This window comes from Eschrichtius robustus, chromosome 9 (genome assembly GCF_028021215.1).
Source record: "Eschrichtius robustus isolate mEscRob2 chromosome 9, mEscRob2.pri, whole genome shotgun sequence".
NCBI lineage: Eukaryota > Metazoa > Chordata > Mammalia > Artiodactyla > Eschrichtiidae > Eschrichtius > Eschrichtius robustus.
This window is the reverse complement of record NC_090832.1, coordinates 3,531,227-3,554,073: the sequence shown is the minus strand read 5'-3', so window position 1 is coordinate 3,554,073 and position 22,847 is coordinate 3,531,227. Positions and strand designations below refer to the sequence as shown.

Below are 22,847 nucleotides of genomic sequence, written 5' to 3'. Positions count from 1 at the left end.
AACTACAAATAGAACTACCATACGACCCAGCAATCCCGCTACTGGGCATATACCCTGAGAAAACCATAGGTCAAAAAGAGTCATGTACCAAAATGTTCATAGCAGCTCTATTTACAATAGCCAGGACATGGAAGCAACCTAAATGTCCATCGACAAGATGAATGGATAAAGAAAATGTGGCACATATATACAATGGAATATTACTCAGCCATAAAAAGAAATGAAATGGAGGTATTTGTAATGAGGTGGATGGAGTTAGAGTCTGTCATACAGAGTGAAGTAAGTCAGAAAGAGAAAAACAAATACAGTATGCTAACACATATATACGGAATCTAAGGAAAAAAAAAAAAAAAAAAGGCCATGAAGAACCTAGTGGCAAGACGGGAATAAAGACACAGACCTACTAGAGAATGGACTTGAGGATATGGGGAGGTGGTGGGGTGAGATGTGACAGGGTAAGAGAGTGTCATGGACATATATACACTACCAAATGTAAAATAGATAACTAGTGGGAAGCAGCCGCATAGCACAGGGAGATCAGCTCGGTGCTTTGTGACCACCTAGAGGGGTGGGATGGGGAGGGTCGGAGGGAGGGAGATGCAAGAGGGAAGAGAAATGGGAACATATTGTATATGTATAACTGATTCACTTTGTTATAAAGCAGAAGCTAACACACTATTGTAAGGCAATTATACTTCAATAAAGATGTTTAAAAAAAAAAAAAAAAAAAGCTAGTCTGAAAAGGCTGCATGCTGTATAATTCTAATTATGCAACATTCTGGAAAAGGCAAAATTATAGAAAAAGATAGTAAAAAGATCACTGGTTGCCAGGTGTTACAGGCAAAGGGTGGAACCCTCATGAATGGCATTAGTGTGTTATAAAAGTGGATCCGAAGAGATCCCAAGCCCCTTTCCACCATGTGAGAACACAGAAACTCTGTGATTCAGAAGAGGGTCCTCACCCAACCAAGCTGCACCATGGCCTTGGACTTCCCAGCGTCCAGAACTGTGAAAAATACATTTCTGTTGTTTATAGGTCACCCAGTCTGTGGTATTTTGTTACAGCAGCCTGAATGGACTAAGACAACCCATGAGTTCATGCTGATATAAATAAATGACTGAACAAATAAATGAACAAACAGAGAAGAGTAGACAAATCTTCCATACAGAAGAATTCCAAATCATTTATGCAGATACTCTGCCCTCAAGAAGTAGGGAGCATAACTCCCCACTCCTTGACACTTATTTTGTATAAATTACTCAAAATATTTTTTAAAGATCAATTGAGTCATAAATGAGCTGTGATGTCTAAGTAAACTTCTAAAGAAATTAATCAAATCCTGGATTTAAGTATGTAGAAGAGAATGGGATGGAAAATAGACCATTTTGGTTGTAAACTCCTTTTAGAGTTCCAAATGTTATTACATAGCTTTATATCTCAAATGTCTCAAATGACCTAATTATAATTTTTCTCCCCAAGTTACCATTCACATTTCATGAAAATAACTACCGCCTTCAACATGAGAATGGCAGGGGGAGTCATTATGTCTTGGTGATTAAAAGTGATAAAAAGCAAAAGTTAGTTTCCTCATTTCACCTATTCACCTGGGCCTGAGCCTGGACAAAGCACCTAAACTCTCTCAGCCTGGCTTCTTATCTGTACGGGAATGGGATTTGAATAGGAATGAGAACAATAATACCTATCTCACAGTGTCATAATAATTCAATGAGCTAATCCATATACAGCATTTTTGCTGAGTACATTTACTAGCATTGATAGTACCAAAAAGTCATTTTTCACCTGTATGAAAGCCAATTCTTGGATTGTCCACAGAATCAAATCACAGGTTTGTAACTTCTCATTTCTTTAGCGTTAAAACTCCAAACTTTCTAAAATGTCCATTTTTGTTTTATCGTTTAAAGTATGCTCAACTTTCTTAGCCAACAAAATCACTTATTTCTAATATTTTATCCATTTTTACTTCCTATTAACATGCAATTTTGCAAAGGACCTTTGGGCCAACACAGGACCAACCCAGAATATAAGACACTGAAATAATTATCCACACTCCTGGAAAATGGCAGATGTACGGATGATGAAATCATTCTTCTTTTGTTTTTGTCTGACTTTGGTTTAATGTTTCCATAGCTTCCCATGGCCGGTACATTTTGTTTATGTCAATAAAAGACTTGGTTAGTGTTTCTTTGAAACAAACCCAATGAGAGTAATAGGATCAGACCACAGCTGTCATTAGCACACACTAGCATCCAGTGATTAAAAATTTGCCACCAATAATCCACACAATGAATCACACAGATAGATACTAATGTCTATTCCAAGGTGACATGAACATTTGAACCAATATATTTAAAAATACTTCATTTCCACTAATAAACTACATTCTCTCATCTATGCAATCTTCTGTCTGCATACAGATTATAAGATGCTATTATCACATATAAAGACAAATTGATAATCATTTTTAAAACCATCAAATATCCAAGTGTTTGAGTTTCTAATGCTCAATATATATTTTTAATTGGGGTATAGTTGCTTTACAATGTTGTGTTAGTTTCTGCTGCATAACGAAGTGAATCAGGTGTATGTATACATACATCCCCTCCCTCTTGTAGGTCCCTCTCACCCCTCCCCCCCATCCCACCCATCTAGGTCACCACAGAGCATCGAGCTGAGCTCCCTGTGCTATACAGCAGGTTCCCGCTAGCTATCTGTTTTATACATGGCAGTGCACATATGTCAATCCCAATCTCCCAGTTCATCCCACCCTCTCTCCCCCGCCCCATATCCACACATCCATTCTCTATGCCTGCCTCTCTATTCCTGCCCTGCAAATAGGTTCACCTGTACCATTTTTCTAGATATTTTTTGACCAGGTTGTTTGCATAAACCTCGACCCAGGGAGGTCTACATGCTGCAGTTATAGTTGTTCGGTATTTTCATAGGTCTCTTTATCCTATAGATTCCCCCTCCATCTTTTTTGTTTTCCCCACATATTTATTACTGAAGAAAACAGAACTTTGGTTCTATGGTTTTCTAGAGTTTGGATTTTTCTGACTGTATCCCTGTTGTGCTGTTCAGCATGTTCATCTTTCCTCTGCATTTCCGGAAAACTGAAATTAGATCTAGAGACCTCAACAGATTGAGGTTCAACATCGAGGTGAGTAGTCAATTTTTATAAGCGGCATTGTATTCTTCTGCCAAAAGGTTCACACCATCTGGCTGTCTCTGTTTGTGACATTAGCAGCATTGATGATCTATGAGCTATTGATTCATTATGCCTTGAAAATGGTGGTTTCCTAATTCTATAATGCCTTTTTCATGTACTAGCTGAAATAATACAAAGAGAAACTTCACCTCATCTAGTATTTGGTTAGTTCATTGAGATAAGACAGGATAAATGCTTAATTTGTTCCCCTTTATTTACCAGTTTTCACAATGACTTGGTTCAGTAGCATTCTCCTGTAGGTGAGGAACTAAAAATATTACTACTATGAACCCATAGATTTGAACAAATTTGATCTGTTTCTTCCATTGTAATTATTTTCCTTGCTGGTACTCAAACTGTCCCATCTTTTGGCCAGTGGAAGGAGCCTCTTCAAGCTGGTTCCCAAGTCACTGTGACAAGAATCTAGTAGTTCTTGACGGCTTCCTTACAATCTGCGAGGATAGGGTGTTTCAGGTTCAGCTTGTACGTTTTCTGCCCCAGATCTGGATGCAGACAATTTTCCTTAGGATCTCTGGTTCCTTTCGGTGGGCAGTGGTATTTCAGTTCCAGGAATGACGGACTAGATTACATAACTACTCATTTGTTTTATCATACGATACACATGTAACAGTATGAGTGCTTCAAACAGATAAGGTGTTTTTTTTTTTTTCTCCTTTAGTATATATCTCACTAGAAATGTACAAATTACTATATTTTAAAGTCACTTGGAATATTCTTCTCTCTGATTTTGTCACCAACTGGATACACATTTAGGTTCACTTCAGATATACCTGTAAATCTGTCTTTATAACAAATTATTATTCTAAAAGTGGGTATCTACATGCTGAAGAACTTTTTATTTCTGAAATCTTACCATCTTAATATTCATAAAAAATTAGAAAATCACTTTCAAATCAGAGGCTAAAGAACTATTGTTTTTCTCACTCAGAGGGATACTTTTAAATTAATTATAAGTACTAAAGGATCTATTGTTAGAAATAAGAAAAAGCACAATTTTTCAAGTATTAATTCTGCTATCTTAATTTGTGGAGAAAAATCCCAATACATGTCTGTATTCTTTTTTTAAAAAGCAGTCAAAAACATATGGCAGGAGCCCAGCACCCTCCCACCGCCCACCCCTGTTCCTGAGCTGTGGTTCCTGAGCCCCATTCCACAGTGCCCTTATGTTACCCTAACTCAGGTCTTCTCAATCTTAAAAGAATTCTTTCCTCTCAAATTAGGGGTCTTATCATCAAGTCTTCTCCTGCCCCATTATCTCACTGTAGCTAATCTCAGCTAGATTAGAAGAAACCGTATACTTTAAAATTCTAAGGTATACATTACTAATAGTGCTTTCTCTGATTCATCACAATAATTGCCTCAATTTTCTAATTTCCCTATGTTTACTCCAGGTGTGAAGAATAAGTAAATAATTTTCAGCTTCTTAAAGTCTTAATTCAACCGTAAGATAGCATTTGATTAAAAATAAACAACCAAAACCAAACCAAACCAAACCAAACCTCTCATGCTATTAAATATTGTACTATATTAGCTCAATTGTCAAAGAATAACCTGAACTGTGAGGGGGTTGAAATGCATGTCACGTGAGGAGTCAGGGAATGACTACAAATGTTTAGTTGGGAGAACACAAGATTCCTGGTGGACACTATTACTGCTTAATCTGAATGCCGTTAAGTAAAAAAGGTTAAGAAATTTGGATTGGTTTTTCTTTTCTGGTTTTTTTTTTTTTTTTTTTCCATGTATGAACCCAGGGGACAAAACTAGAATTAACATTTTAGGAAACCAAATTGTACTTCAATGTCAGGCAGAAATTTTTAGGAAATCAAAGCTTCTGTAACTGGATCTGGAGGTTCAGGAGAGGGGAATCCAGTGGACCCCCACCTCACTGTCTGAGGTGTCATCACCTTCTCAAACTACCCAGGAGAGAGGCGTATATAACAATTTACTGCAGAAATAATTCTCATTAGCTTCAAAAGACAATTCCAAAATACATGTCTTAAAGAGTAAATATTCTAAGTGTACAGTAATCATTTTAGTGCCTTAATAACAAAATCTGTCGAGTTAAAACAAGATATCTCACGTCATACTAAGCAGTGGCGGACCGTCATGGTGCTCAATGGCAACGCTTTGCGAAGTTGTCTGTGCGTGTGTGTGTGTGTGTCCACACAAGTTGCAGGTAATCGTTCTCCTGGGTTGCATGTGTATGCTTCTTCTAAGCATGACCTTCTGTATTTATCCAAAATCAAGTGCAGGTTAGCAGTGGAATAAGCTTAAAATCAGTTAAGTTTGCCTTTAGAATCCCCAACACTCAAACTTTGTACACCTTCTCCCTACTGGGTATTGATCTCGCTTCACCTCTGCTCCAACCACTTAATCTCCTTCCCTCACAAAAGGATAAACCAGCTAAGAGCCTTCGTTAATCACTGCTGGCCTCACTTCAACGCTCTCTCTGCATATGATTCTATGCTACAACGGTGACATGTATTAGTTCACTGAAGCCCCAGAGCATCATGTACCTGCCACATAGTAAATGATCAATAAATATTGGTTGAAAAATAAATCCTAATCCTCAAAGTATAAAAAAGGAAAATGAGCACAGAGAAGTAATTGAATTAGTTTTTTCTTCACCACAAAAGCAATAATTAAGGTTGGAACAAAGCTACAAGCCCAAGAGCTTACCTCTTAAAGGCAAATTGCCTCTTGTTTTTGACACTTTCCCCATCTGAGCTTATCATACTTTAATGGGATTGCTACTGATCAGTGCTACCTCCCAATCTGGAGTTATATTGCACATTTTACTTCAAATTATAAACTGAGAAATCTGACTGCCAAACCTCAGACTTTGATAAGAAGGCAGGAAGAAATCTTTGGAGCAGAAACCACCTGGAACCACAGGCTAGCCCTGAAAATAAGTCTAATTTGAGATCCTACTTTCCCCCATGCTTCCTCTGTTTCCTCAAATGCGCCAAGCCCTTGCCCATCCGTGGTCTCTGCTGACGTCTGCCCACTCTTCACCCGGCTAAGCGAGACATCTCACCAATTTCAAAGCAACTTCCTCAGAGGCAACTTCTCTGACCACACACTCTACAGTCACTGCCCTGTTCCGTGATTCTCTCATACTCCACATCACTCACCCCAAGCTGAAGTCCCTATTTATTTATTGTTCTCTTATTAAACGTCAGCCTCTCCTGGTAGACTGTAAGCTCCATGAGGACAGCTGATCTGTCTCATTCTCCACTGTCCACGGAGCACAGTTCCTGGGTCCGTGCAGAAGAGACTTGACGGCGGGCCTGAGACTGTTCTGAGAGGCTGCTTGCAAGGCTGGCACCCGGGAACGTGGCCCTGAGAGTGTTTCCAGTGGCCGCTGGGCCTAGCCGGCTTGTGCAAACAGTATGATTTATGCCAAACACCTGCTCTCCTTCTGGGGGTCTGCAATTCTGGACGGTGACGGGCAGAGGGTGCCTGTGTGACGAGCCCCCAGCAGGAACTCTGGGTACTGAGCCTCTGATGAGTTTCCCGAGTAGACAGCACGCCATACGTGTTGTCACAGTCGTTGCTGGAAGAATTATCCGAGTCCTGTGTGGCTCCCCTGGGAGAGGATTCTTGAAAGCTCGTGCCCGATCCCCCCCACGCCTTCACCCTGTGTACCGTTCCCCTTTGCTGATTTGGCACTTTTGCTGTAAGAAATCTTAACCATAAGCATGACTATGTGTTCTGGAGTCCTCCTAGCAAATCACCAAACTCAGAAGTAGTCTTGGCAATCTCCAACACAGGGCATCATCAATTAGTGAATTAATCCATGAGTCACCATTTTTCTTACGTGATTTCACAGATGTGCAGATGTGCTGCTGCAAACTGTGCCCAGCCCTGCAAGATCACAGATGCACCCAGGTCGGAAAGCAAGTGTCCAAGCAACGGACCCCGCCTCTCAGTAGACCACAGCTCCCACTCAAGTTCCCAATCCTCCCTGAGACCAGATGAGATTTGTTTCTTTCTTTTACACTACTTTCACGTTTCTTTTTCCATCCAAACGGTTTGAATGTCTATATTAAGTTTCCTGAAAAACAAGAATTTCTTTACTTCTTGAATATGCTTTTCTAATTCTGACATCCTTCAATCCACCTATAATGTAGCTCCAATTCTGGAAACAGATCCCTGTGTACACTGTAATATGAAATCTTTACGTCAAAGTTCTACCCCACAATGCACTGGTGTACATGAGTTTATAAACATAAGGATTTATATAGCAGTTCCTTCTTGCCATTTATCAAATAAAGGAAGGGATTAATGGGCTCTAAAGGTAATTTCCATTTTGGCTTCTTTATTTAGAAAGGCAAAGTCCTTTATATGCAATGAATAGAGGTTAAAATGTGAGAGCTGTAAATGGTTTTCAATATCATTAAAATAGCTCCAAAGTTATAATAAAAACGAATAGATGAGATGCTTTTTTGGATTTCTGTCAAACCCCATAGCCAGTGATATCATTCTTTTTTAACCAAGGAGGAAAAACAAGGAGCAAAGTAAAAGCAAATGCCATGTCATTTTTCACAGAAATAAAAGAAAACTCTAAAATTCATGGGACCCACTCCCAATGAGCCAAAGCAATCCTGAGAAAGAACAGCAAAGCTGGAGACACCACTATCCCTGATTTCAAACTTTATTACAAAGTTATACTAATCAAAACAGTATGGTACTGACATAAAAACAGATTCACGGACCAATGGAACAGAACTGACAGCCCAGATATAAACCTTCAAATATACAGTCAACTAATATTTGACAAGGGAGTCTAGAAGACTCAGTGGGGAAAAGACAGTCTCTTCAATAAACAGGGTTGGGAAAACTGGATGACCACACACAGAAGAATGAAAGTGGACCCCTAACTTACACCACCCACAAAAATTAACTCAAAATGCATTAAAGACTTAAACATAAGACCTGAAACCATAAAACATCTAGAAGAACACATAGGGAAAAGCTTCTTGACATTGATGTTGACAAAGTTGTTCTGGATATGATACCAAAAGCACAAGCAATAAAGGCAAAAATAAAATAGTGGGACTACATCCAACTGAAAAGCTTCTGCACAGCAGAAACAATCAGCAAAACAAAAAGGCAACCCACAGAATTGGAGAAAATATTTGCAAACTCTCTGATAAATGGTTAATATCCAAAATATATAAGAAACTCATACAACTCAATAGCAAAAACAAATCCAATTAAAAAATGAGCAAAGGACTGGAATAGACATTTTTCCAAGGGAAACATACAAATGGTCAGTAGATGAGTACATAAAAAGGTACTAAATATCACTAATCATCAGGGAAATGAAAATGAAAACTACAGTGAAGTATCACCTCACACCTGTTAGTATAGCTATCATCAAAATGACAAGAGATGAAAGGTGTTAGCGAAAAGGGAACACTTGTGCACTGTTGGTGGGAATGTAAATTGGTGCAGCCATTATGGAAAACAGTGTGAAGTTTCCTCAAAAAATTAAAAATAGAACTAACATATGATCCAGCAGTCCTACTTCTGGGTATATATCTGAAGGAAATAAATGCTATCTTGAAGAGAGCTATCTGTACCACCATCTTCTTTGCAGCACTATTCATAATAGCCAAGTCATGGAAACGACCTTAAGTGTCCATCAACAGATGAATGGATAAAGAAGATGTGATACATACACACACACACACACACACACACACACACACACACACACAGAGAGAGGAATATTATTCAGCCATAAAAAGGAAAGAAATCCTGCCTTTTGTGATAACATGGATGGACCTTGAAGGCATTATGCTAAGTTAAATAAGACAGAGAAAGACAAATACTCTATGATTTCATTTGTACATGGAATCTAAAAAAGCCAAACTCAAAGAGAGAGTATTGGTGGTTGCTAAGAGCTCACAGGTCGGGGATATGGGAGATATTGGTCAACGGGGTACAAACTTCCAACTATGAGTTAGTGAATAAATTCTGGGGATCTAATATACAGTGTTGTGACTGTAATTAACAATACTGTATTATATACTTAAAAGTTGTTGAGAGTAGATCTTAAAAGTTATCCCCCCCCCACACACACACACAAAGGAAATTATGTGAGGGGATGGAAGTGTTAACTAACCTTATCGTGGTAATCATTTCTCAATAAATACGTATCTGAAATCATCACATTGTATACCTTACAAATACATATAAGTCAATAATACCTCAATAAAGCTAAAAAAAGATTTAAATGCCTTGTAATCATTATTCTTGCCTTCTATCTATCTATCTATATAACCTAAATAATTCCTTCCTACCCAAGTACCTTCTTACTGAAAGAAGATTTGCCTATGCCCTAAAAAGGAGTCAATTAATGAACCTTAATTGAACATGCTGCTGGGATTTTGACCTACCTAATTGATTGCTCATTCCAAGTGAATTAACAGCCTGAAGGGTGCCTTGGCTGCAGAGAAGACATCGTTTTCATTGTTTGTAATTTGCATTTATCAGAAGGCAAATCCCACACTGCTGTATTTCTAAACCAAAATGAAATTATGTGTTTTCCCTTGGCTGAGGATATCGATGAAAGTTTCTTTAACTGAGAAAGCCAAATAAAAACTTATGCTGCTCAAAGTGATAAGACATAGAAGAAAACAATGATTTTGGAGTAGAACCACAAGGAAAGCTTACGACGCCAACCTTTACCCTTCTCCTGACTCAGAAAACAACACCAGCAAAGAGAAGCCTACAACAGAGGCAGCCGTTCAGGCTCACGCCTTGCAGCACAAAGGGTTGAAGACTCTCACCCTTTTAACTCAAGTTCACCTGTAAATGTACAGTAACCTGTGGGAGACAGCATCCCTTGGTCCTCCAGGTTCTGAGTCACCAGATGTACGCTCAAGCACAGGCTTATGTTCCTTAAGCAAGCCACTTAAACTGCTAAGCCTTGTTGGCCTCACAAACAAAAGATGAGGCCAATAATAGTACCTACTCCACAAGAACACAGTACATGCAAAGATCTGAACACATAATAAGTGATTAATGAATAATTATCCACCTTCATCAAAACAGTGGGCACCTTTATATCAAGAAATATTATGAGATTTAAGATTTTTGCAGATACCTAATCATGCTACTGTTTAAATGTAATTTGACTTGACAAAACCTTTATTTACCTATATTTAAAGACCATTTCATCTAGGTGTGTTTCAGAATAGTAACACATTTTATACATACCCATGAGTGCTTAAACTGAGAACTATCAAATCCATAAATTGTCTAGCTAACCACCGTATTAACCAGAATGTGTATTTGAACACTAAACTCAAAGGGACCAAGGCAGGTCTAATTCGAGAGCTTCCAGGAAGGCAGGACCACACAGGGATGGATGCCAAAGCCCGGGTTAAGCCAATTAGATACTGGAGAGAGCCAGAGGGGTATGGACGCCATGGGCAAGTCTATAAGCACAGCTCATGGCGTGCGGAGGGGGTAAAGTCAGCTGAAGACAAATCTGTAAGCGAACTCTGAGGGACCTCGAAAAGGAGTAGAAAGAGGAGTAGTCAGACACATAACCACGCTGCAAGGCTGGTAAAGTACATTAACTGAATACAGAGTTTGGCTGACATGATTAGTTCTAAACACTGAGATTCATTTATTCACTCACTAAGTGTTCATTGAGAGCCTATTATGAGCCAACATATCTATGTGGTTGATATACAATAAACAAACAATATCCTTACCCTTATAAAGTTTTAAAATTCTCTTTAATCCTGGGTAAGGCCAGCCAACACGAACTAGTGACAAATTAAAAAGACAATGAAGCAGTAGGATACATCAAAGGTGACTCCACCATTTCTAGCTTAGGTAACGGACAGTCATAGGAAATACAGGAGTTAGTGAAAGATGCATGGAAAAGAAAATGGTTTTGGTTTGAGATCTGCTGAAATGCAGTTGCCTATCAGATTACCTATATGGTGATTTCCAGTAAGCAGTAGGAAATATAAATCTGCAGCTCAGAAGAAGGAAGTAGAAGCTAAGAGGTGTACACTTTGGAAGTCATTCACATTGATGACAGATTTACAAATGAACTAGATTTCTCAGGAATACTGCACTGCATCATACATAGCAAAAGAAAATGCTCATTCCCATCCCTATACTATTTTTTAAATCATGGAGGGAAATTGTATTATACACTGTCTCATTAGAAAGATTAAGTCATTCTAGAAAAACATAAAACACGTATGTATAGGTTTTTGTCAGTTGGACTGCATAGTAAATACTTTGATCAATCCCTCTTCATTCAAATCATCAAGATTCAAAATCACAGACATATTCACTTACAGAAAACCCTTTTGTGACAGGCATAATTCTAAGATGCCCGTAAGATTTTCCTCTGGTGTACACACCCTGCATAATTTGCAGGACTGAAAATGATGGATTTTACTCTCATGATTAGGTTATGTTACATCATAGATTGGCCTTAAAACAGGAAGATTATCCAGTTGGGTCTGACCTAATCACACGAACCCTTGAAGAATAAATAATTTTCTCTGCTGGTGGCAGAAAGGGAACTTCAAGATTCAAGCACAAGAAAGATTCAGAGCTCCACTGCCGCCTTGAAGATGGAGGGCCATGCATCAAGGAATGCAGTCAAACTCTGGGGGCCCAGCAAGGAAAGAGGGGGCCTTGGTCCTACTGCCACAAGGAACTGCCTTCTGCCAATGACGAGATCGAGTTTAGGAAGCTGAACTTTCCCCAGAGCCTCCAGATGAGAACTCAGTAAGGTGAACACCTTAATTTTAGCCTTGTGATACCCTAAGCAAAAAAAAAAAAGTCACACAACACCAGACTGTTGGTCCACAGAACTGTGAGCTAATAAACGGGCATTGTTTTAAATCACTAAATTTGTGGCATTTGTTATGCAAAAATAGTAAATACTCTTTTGAAAGTTGGATTATTTTTAACATTAATCCACTTAAAAGTAAAAAGGAATATAATACACTTCCCAAACTATGTGACCCGTTTACAGTTTAACAAAAAGTATAACTGCCAACTGTTGTTAAAGTTGTAAAAATTTTTTGTTTAACGGAAGTTCAAACACGGAAAAGTAAATCTCTACTTTCCCAAGCTCACGTTAGCACTGAAAGACACTGACAGTTCTGAGGAATATGTACATGATTCTGAGGGAACACACCAACGGTGGTGGAACACTCCTGACAGGTTATAGTTTGTGAAAACTAGCATTCATTTAAGTAGCTACTGTAACACTCCCAGCAGACCGTAACAAGCACCCAATCCAGGATGCCCTGAAAAGCCCATGCAGAAGACCCTATCAGGTATTCAGTTACATGACAGCACAATTAGGAAAACACATTCCAAAAGCAACAGCATAAAGGAGATGTATTAGTCAGCTTGGGCTGTCATAACAAAATATCACAGACTGGGCAGCTTAAATACAGAAGTTTATTTTCTCACAGTTCTAGAGACTGCGGAGCCCAAGGTCAAGGTTCCATCAGGGTTTGGTTTCTGCAGAGGCCTCCCTTTTGGCCGCCCTCACATGGTAGAGAGAGAACACTAGTTCTCTGGTATCTCCTCTTATAGGGACACTAATCCCATGCGATTAGGGGCCCACTCTTATAACCTCATTTAACCTGAATTATGTCCTTACTGTAAATACAGTCCCAGTAAAGATTAGGGCTTCAACATATGAATTTTGGGGAAACATAATTCAGTCCACAGCAGCAGAGATTCCCAATCCAAGTATCTTAAATTAGTTCAATTTGTGGTATAATATTATTCAAAAAGGTTTCTTAAATTTTCTTGAATTTTAAAATAACCATGAATGCAAAAAGTGGGCAAATATCATAAATTTAAGTTTGAAAGGGGGTTAAATACCTGAGTGAGGATAAGTGGTTAAAAGGTGTTAATATCAAAGTCTCAATTAGCAGACACAGTGGGTGCATAAGGAATAGCCCACTGGAGGATAACCCTCTGAAAGGTTAAACAGTCAGCAACATCACTGAGAATAAATTTCTTTAAAAAGCATACGGTTCCACTGGTGAATTATCTAAAATATTTAAGAAGAAAATAATACCAATCCCACACAAAGCCAAGAGGGAAGATTTCCCAACTCCTGTTATGAGGCATTTTACCCTGATACCAAACATAAATATGCCTCATGAATGTAGAGCAAAGATCCTTAATAAAATATTAGCAAATTAGGGCTTCCCTGATGGCGCAGTGGTTAAGAATCCACCTGCCAATGCAGGAGACACGGGTTCGAGCCCTGGTCCAGGAAGATCCCACATGCCGCGGAGCAACTAAGCCCGTGTGCCACAACTACTGATCCTGCGCTCTAGAGACCACGAGCCACAATTACCGAGCCCGCGTGCCACAACTACTGAAGCCCGCACGCCTAGAGCCCGTGCTCCACTACAAGGGAAGCCACAGCAATGAGGAGCCCACGCACCGCAATGAAGAGTAGCCCCCGCTCACCGCAACTAGAGAAAGCCTGCGTGCAGCAACGAAGACCCAACGCAGCCAAAATAAATAATTAAAAAAATAAATAAATTTAAAAAGACATATATTAGCAAATTAAACCCAACAATATATATAAAGGAATATGCACCACAATCAAGAGGGTCTTATCCTAGGAATGTAAGGTTTGTATAACATCCAAAAATAAATTAACATAACATAGCAAGTTAATAATCATAACAATAAAGTTATGATACAAAAATCATACAATCACCTAAATCGATGCAGGTAAAGTTACATGACAAAATCCAACATCCACTGATGATATAGAAACAGAGGAGATTTCCTCAACCAGATAAAAGGCGTCTATAAAAAACCTATAGCAAAACCCATAGTTCATAGGTAAAAAACTGAATGCTTTCCTAAGACAAGGAACAAGGCAAAGATGTCTGCTCTCACCACTTCTATTCAACATTGTACTGAAGGCTCTAGTCAGTATACTAAAGCAAGAAAAAAAATGTAATAACTCAAGAAAAAAAGTAAAAGCATACAGACTAGAAGGGAAGAGGGAAAGCTGTCTTTATTCACAAACAACACACATAACCTTGTAGGTAGAAAATCCTAAAGTATCTACAAGAAACTACTAGAACAAATAAGCATATTTAGCAGGGTCACAGGATACAAATAAATATCTAAAAATCAATTATTTTTCTAAACACTAGTAGGAAATAATTGAAAAATGAACTAAAACAATAGCATCATAAAGAATAAAACATGTAGAAACAACTTTAACAAAATAAATTTAAGATCCATACATTGAAAACTAGAAACACAGCAAATACGAATTACAGAACACTTAAATAGAGAGATATACTATATACACTGATTACAAGACTCGGTATCATTAAGGTATTTATTCTCTCCAAACTGATCTACAGCTTTTTATAAGAAATTGCTATGGATTCAAAAGACCTAGAATAACCAGAACAATCTTGAAAATGAAAAAAAGAAAGAAAAGACATATACCTGAGCTTGACACTGACTATAAAGTTACAGTAGTATGTCTTAAAAACAAATTAATAATACACTCATGTTACAACATTCTACCTAAAATTGTTTAATCCACATATTTCCAAAATAAGACTTTTCCAAAACCTTCTTCTTAACAGTTTCCATCATCTCTGTAAATGAAAACTCCATTCTCTGACTTGCTCAGGCCAAAATCTCTCTAGTCAGCCTTAACTCCCCTCTCTGTCGCTAAGTCCAGTGGGCTCTAAATCTAGAATCCAACCACTCAATACCTTTACTCTTGCTGTCCAGGTTCTAGCCACAACCTCACTCACCTACGCATTTCAGTAGTTTCCTAAATCCTAAATGGTTTCCCTGCTACTACCCTTGCCTTCCTTCTTTCTATTCTGTACACAGCAACAAAGCAATGCTGTGAAAATTCTGATATAAGTCAGATCACATCACTTGGCTCAAATAGCTTCCCGTATCTTCAAAATAATAGTCCCTCCCCCAAATGACCCCCTTGATCCCTCACTTCTCTATTTTCCCTCTTGTTCACTTCACTCCAGGAACTTGGTCAGAGGTACCAAGAACGCTGCCTCAGGGCATTTGCATGTTGGTGTCCTTGCCTGGGAAGCTCTTTTTTTTTTTCTTTTTAAACATCTTTATTGGAGTATAATTGCTTTTAAATGGTGTGTTAGTTTCTGCTGTATAACAAAGTGAATCAGCTATACATATACATATACATATATCCCCATATCTCCTCCCTCTTGAGTCTCCCTCCCACCCTCCCTATCCCACCCCTCTAGGTGGTCACAAAGCACAGAGCTGATCTCCATAGCAGTGCTATGCAGCTGCTTCCCAATAGCTATCTATATTTTACATTTGATAGTGTATATATGTCCATGTCACTCTCTCACTTCATCCCAGCTTACCCTTCCCCCTCCCTGTGTCCTCAAGTCCATTCTCTACGTCTGCGTCTTTATTCCCGTCCTGCCCCTAGGTTCTTCAGAACCATTTTTATCTTTTTTTTTTTTTTTTTTTTTAGATTCTATATATATATGTGTTAGCATACGGTATTTGTCTTTCTCTTTCTGACTTACTTCACACTGTATGACAGACTCTAGGTCCATCCACCTGACTACAGATAACTCAACTTCATTTCTTTTTATGGCTGAGTAATATTCCATTGTATATATGTGCCACAGCTTCTTTATCCATTCATCTGTCGATGGACACTTAGGTGGCTTCCATGTCCTGGCTATAGTAAATACAGCTGCAATGAACATTGTGGTACATGATTCTCTTTGAATTATGGTTTTCTCAGGGTATATGCCCAGTAGTAGGATTGCTGGCTCATATGGTAGTTCTATTTTTAGTTTTTTAAGGAACTTCCATACTGTTCTCCATAGTGGCTGTATCAATGTACATTCCCACCAACAGTGAAAGAGGGTTCCCTTTTCTCCACACCCTCTCCAGCATTTATTGTTTGTAGATATTTTGATGATGGCCATTCTGACTGGTGTGAGGTGATACCTCACTGTAGTTTTGACTTGCATTTCTCTAATGATTAGTGATGTTGAGCATCCTTTCATGTATTTGTTGGCAATATGTATATCTTCTTTGGAGAAATGTCTATTTAGGTCTTCTGCCCATTCTTGGATTGGGTTGTTTGTTTTTTTGACATTGAGCTGCATGACCTGCTTATAAATTTGGAGATGAATCCTTTGTCTGTTGATTTGTTTGCAACTACTTTCTCCCATTCTAAGGGTTGTCTTTTCGTCTTGTTTATGGTTTCCTTTGCTGTGCAAAAGCTTTTAAGTTTCATTAGGTCCCATTTGTTTATTTTTGTTTTTATTTCCACTTCTCTAGGAGGTGGGTCAAAAAGGATCTTGCTGTGATGGATGCCATAGAGTGTTCTTCCTATGTTTTCCTCTAAGAGTTTTATAGTGTCTGGCCTTACATTTAGGTCTTTAATCCATTTTGAGTTTATTTTTGTGTATGGTGTTAGGGAGTGTTCTAATTTCATTCTTTTACATGTAGCTGTCCAGTTTTCCCAGCACCAGTTATTGAAGAGGCTGTCTTTTCTCCATTGTATATTCTTGCCTCCTTTATCAAAGATAAGGTGACCATATGTGCCTGGGTTAAACTCTGGGCTTTCTATCCTGTTCCATTGATCTATTTTTCTGTTTTTGTGCCAGTACCATACTGTCTTGATTACAGTAGCTTTGTAGTATAGTCTGAAGTCCGGGAGCCTGATTCCTCCAGCTCCATTTTGCTTTCTCAAGATTGCTTTGGCTATTCGGGGACTTTTGTGTTTCCATACAGACTGTGAAATTTTTTGTTCTAATTCTGTGAAAAATGCCATTGGTAGTTTGATAGGGATTGCACTGAATCTGTAGATTGCTTTGGGTAGTAGAGTCATTTTCACAATGTTGAGTCTTCCAATCCAAGAACATGGTATATCTCTCCATCTGTTTATACCATCCTTAATTTCTTTCATCAGTGTCTTATAGTTTTCTGCATACAGGTCTTTTGTCTCCTTAGGTAGGTTTATTCCTAGGTATTTTATTCTTCTTGTTGCAGTGGTAAATGGGATTGTTTCCTTAATTTCTCTTTCAGATTTTTCATCATTAGTGTATAGGAATGCAAGAGATTTCTGTGCATTAATTTTGTATCCTGCTACTTTACCAAATTCATTGATTAGCTCTAGTAGTTTTCTGGTAGCATCTTTAGGACTCTCTATGTACAGTATCATGTCGTCTGCAAACAGTGACAGCTTTACTTCTTCTTTCCCGATTTGGATTCCTTTTATTTCCTTTTCTTCTCTAATTGCTGTGGCTAAAACTTCCAAAACTATGTTGAATAATAGTGGTGAGAGTGGACAACCTTGTCTTGTTCCTGATCTTGGAGGAAATGGTTTCAGTTTTTCACCATTGAGAATGATGTTGGATGTGGGTTTGTCATACATGGCCTATATTATGTTGAGGTAGGTTCCCTCTATGCCTACTTTCTGGAGGGTTTTTATCATAAATGGGTGTTGAATTTTGTCAAAAGCTTTTTCTGCATCTACTGAGATGATCATATGGTTTTTCTCCTTCAATTTGTTAATATGGTTTATCACATTGACTGATTTGTGTATATTGAAGAATCCTTGCATTCCTGGGATAAACCCCACTTGATGACGGTATATGATCCTTTTAACGTGCTGTTGGATCCTGTTTGCTAGTATTTTGTTCTGTATTTTTGCATCTTTGTTCATCAGTGATATTGGCCTGTAGTTTTCTTTCTCTGTGACATCTTTGTCTGGTTTTGGTATCAGGGCAAGGGTGGCCTCGTAGAATGAGTTTGGGAGTGTTCCTCCCTCTGCTATATTTTGGAAGAGTTTGAGAAGGATAGGCTTTAGCTCTTCTCTAAATGTTTGATAGAATTTGCCTGTGAGGCCATCTGGTCCTGGGCTTTTGTTTGCTGGGAGATTTTTAATCACAGTCTCAATTTCAGTGCTTGCGATTGGTCTGTTTATATTTTGTTTCTTCCTGGTTCAGTCTCAGATGGTTGTGCTTTTCTAAGAATGTGTCCATTTCTTCCAGGTCGTCCATTTTATTGGCATATAGTTGCTTGTAGTCATCTCTCATGATCCTTTGTATTTCTGCAGGGTCAGTTGTTACTTCTCCTTTTTCATTTCCAATTCTTTTGATTTGAGTCTTCTCCCCTTTTTTCTTGATGAGTCTGGCTAATGGTTTACCAATTTTGTTTATTTTCTCAATGAACCACCTTTTAGTCTGATATGAGAATTGCTACTCCAGCTTTCTTTTTTTTTTTTTTTTTGATCAAAGCAACATCTTATTTTCAACTTTATTTCCAACTTAAAACTTCATTATAAAACTTGTCAAATAAACACGTCAAAAACAAAATTAAAAACAAATTGCAGCTGATATCCAGAAACTGCAGCACTGTGTTGGAAACAGCTCTTTTCTCATTACCAAGGAAAGAATTAAAGGTCCTTCTTCCTCCCCTAAAGCTTCATTGGTGAATCTAGTATAGAATAGGCTGGGAGGCCATTTTTTGATGCCAGGAGACAAGCATAAAAAAACTGCAGCTTTCTTTTGATTTCCATTTGCATGAAATATCTTTTTTCATCCCCTCACTTTCAGTCTGTATGTGTCCCTAGGTCTGAAGCGGGTCTCTGGCAGACAGCATATATAAGGGTCTAGTTTTCGTATCCATTCAGCCAGTCTATGTCTTTTGTTTGGAGCATTTAATCCATTTACATTTAAGGTAGTTATCGATATGTGTGTTCCTATTAACATTTTCTTAATTGTTTTGGGTTTGTGATTGTAGGTCTTTTCCTTCTCTTGTGTTTCCTGCCTAGAGAAGTTCCTTTAGCATTTGTTGTAGAGCTGGTTTGGTGGTGTTGAATTCTCTTAGCTTTTGCTTGTCTGTAAAGGTTTTAATTTCTCTGTCAAAACTGAATGGGATTCTTGCTGGGTAGAGTAATCTTTGTTGTAGGTTTTTCCCTTTCATCACTTTAAATACGTCCTGCCATTCCCTTCTGGCTTGCAGAGTTTCTCTTGAAAGATCAGCTGTTAACCTTATGGGGATTCCCATGTATGTTATTTGTTGTTTTCCTCTTGATGCTTTTAATATTTTTTATTTGTATTTAATTTTTCATAGTTTGATTAATATGTGTCTTGGTGTGTTTCTCTTTGGATTTATCCTGTATGGGACTCTCTGCGCTTCCTGGACTTGACTGACTATTTCCTTTCTCATATTAGGGAAGTTTTCAACTATAATCTCTTCAAATATTTTCTCAGTCCCTTTCTTTTTCTCTTCTTCTTCTGGGACCCCTATAACTTGAATGCTGGTGCCTTTAATGCTGTCCCAGAGGTCTCTGGGACTGTCCTCAATTCTTTTCATTCTTTTTTCTTTATTCTGCTCTGCGGTACCTATTTCCACTATTTTATCTTCCAGGTCACTTATCCGTTCTTCTGCCTCAGTTATTCTGCTTCTGATTCCTTCTAGAGAATATCTAATTTCATTTATTGTGTTGTTCATCATTATTTGTTTGTTCTTTAGTTCTTCTGGGTCCTTGTTAAACATTTCTTGTATTTTCTCCTTTCTCTTTACAAGATTTTGGATCATCTTTACTATCATTACTCTGAATTCTTTTTCAGGTAGACTGCCTATTTCCTCTTCATTTGTTTGGTCTGGTGGGTTTTTACCTTGCTCCTTCATCTGCAGTGTGTTTCTCTCTGTCTTCTCATTTTGCTTTCCTTACTGTGTTTGGGGGTCTCCTTTTCACAGTCTGCAGGTTCATAGTTCCCATTGTTTTTGGTGTCTGCCCCCAGTGGCTAAGGTTGGTTCAGTGTGTTGCGTAGGGCTCCTGGTGGAGGGGACTGGTGCCTGTGTTCTGGTGGATGAGGCTGGATCTTGTCTTTCTGGTGGGCAGGACCGTGTCCAGGGGTGTGTTTTGGGGTGCCTGTGACCTTATTATGATTTTAGGCAGTCTCTCTGCTAACGGGTGGGGTTGTGTTCCTGTCTTGCTAGTTGTTTGGTATGGGGTGTCCAGCACTATAGCTTGCTGGTCGTTGGTTGGAGCTGTGTCTTAGCGTTGAGATGGAGATGTCTAGGAGAGCTTTCACCATTTGATATTATGTGGGGCCGGGAGGTCTCTGGTGGACCAACGTCCTGAACTCGGCTCTCCCACCTCAGAGGCTCAGGCCTGACACCTGGCCGGAGCACCAAGACCTTGTCAGCCACACGGCCAGGTACGTGGGGAGTTTCTTGCCTTTTGGGAAGTCTGAGGTCTTCTGCCAGCGTTCAGTAGGTGTTCTGTAGGAGTTGTTCCACATGTAGATGTATTTCTGATGTATTTGTAGGGAGGAAGGTGATCTCCACGTCTTACTTCTCCACCGTCTTGAAGGTCTGTGATCCCTGGGAAGCTCTTAATCCAGTTTTCCCAAGGACCGCTCCCTCACCTCCTCCAGGCTTTAACCCACTCATGCTGTCATTTTCTCAGCGAGGGCTCCCTGGTATCTTTTCTGCAACTGCCAATGCTGCCATTCGAAACAAACACATAAAGAGTCTCTTCTCCACTTTATTTTTCCCTTTGGTATATATAGTCTATAGACCAATTTTCTTTTCTTCACTACTTTATTCCTAGCCTAGAATAGTGCCAGGCATATAATAAATACCCAACAAATTATCTGTTGAAAGAATGAATGTGTATGTATTTTGACAACTCCTCATTAAAAAAACCCAGTAAGCTGATTTTTATATAAATAAGTATACAGTTCAAAATAAGACTTGTTTAAAATCCCAAAGGACTCTGGAATTTGGGCAGAAGAGTCTGAAAGAAAACATCTGAAAAAGAAAATGATGACAAAAGCATACCATTTATTGCTGTAAAAGAGTGGCACTATGCTTTTTTCTGGCATACTAAATTAATGTGTTTCAGGTGTTTTAGAAGTAAATCTCTGAGAAGAAGAATTATGACACATACCTTTAACTATAAATTGAAATAACTGCAATTGCTGCAGATGATCAAATTTCATTTAACTTATGTATTTTATTCAAAAGAAAACTACATATTTTTGCATAATCTAAAGAACTATGGAGTTACAGAATTTTAGCATTATTTTTTAATAGTTACCAAATTATAACCATTATTTACCAAATTCTGTCAGAGAGATAAACAAAACATTTTTTTTTTTAAGTCAGTGCATTTTTATTTGAGAAATAAATTTGACCTCCAAACAACGAATATTTCTGGGGATAAAAATGAAATCTAAAAAAGTTGACAAGTTAGAGAAATGCATTTGGAGGAAAGAAATACTAAAAATACACCTTACACTACTGCACGATATGGTCTTTATGATATCTCTTAAAATAGAAAAAAGATTCATATCCTTCATGGAGGGAGAAACCATGAGCAAATTTTCTTCCAGGAAGTTAAAAGAAAAACAAAAACAAAAACAAAAACTCTGTAAGAAATAAAAGCTCTCAGTTTTTGTCTTCCAGAAGGACCATTTTTTAAAAATCTAAGAGGCATCATACAACAAAGGAGTTCACCCAAGACTACAGTTTTGAAGAGATTATTTCTTTATCCTCTGTCTCCAAATCCTGGCTTCGTTGCTCAACCAGACTTATTCCAAATAACAAAATTTTGAGCCCATCTACAAACACGTATGACACCATGCCCCTCTGTTCTGTAGGATGCTTATATAAATATTTTGATACTTTCCCTATTTTCAAGAACAGAGCAAGCAAAAATTGGTAGGTCCATTTAGGGCAATTAAGGTCAAAATGCCTCTGACTTGCAATGCTGAAAGAGCTTTTAATACCTTCGAATAGTAAGGTCTTGATTCCCCTAAAACTTCATGTTGACCACTGATAAATGAAATTAGGCCAGTAATCACCAACATGAACTCGTAAAAGATTAATCATATTAACTTCAATTCTATATTTAAATCCAGAAAATCCCTCCCTCAACATACGAAATTTTATGAAGTATTAAAATTAGTTTTCATGAATCATGTATGAAGTCATTTTTGTCACTTTTTAGTGCCACTGTGTATTGTTTCAAAATTCCATTGGAAATTTAAATGATTTAAATATTATAATGCAATTTAATAATATCAGATAAAACGATTTCCAAAATTAAAATCGATTTCCTAATGTCATTGCACTAAAAAATACAACAAAACAACGGTGACATGACCTCCCTCTTTGGATTGTCAGGAAAAGCAACTGTACTCTCTCAAAGCTGTTCCTTGGCTGTAGAAATGACTCAGTCAGCATGGCCATCATTATTTCACTAAACTCACTATAGCTGTTTATGATTTTAATAATCAAAACAATTATAATGTTTAAAATATTTCAAAAGCTAGAAACAAAATGTACATTTACATTCAAATGCAGGGTGTACTATCATGAAGAAATATAGTCAGTTATTAAATTTGTATCTATGAAGAAAAGGAATGAATTTGATCTTCTTAAATCAATGAAAAGTCTCAATTCTCCAACTATTTTACATTAAAGCACAGGCACTGGTATTAGCTCTTCTTCAACATAGCTTTCAGATAAATATTTTTTAAAGTGCAATTTAAGACAAAAGATGGA

At 38.1% G+C, this 22,847-nt stretch overlaps 1 protein-coding gene across 1 annotated transcript in view; it reads right to left on the bottom strand.

The window, feature by feature from the left end:
* The window catches only part of PDE10A (phosphodiesterase 10A), a 587,420-nt gene that overhangs the window by 181,765 nt on the left and 382,808 nt on the right, over window positions 1-22,847 (bottom strand).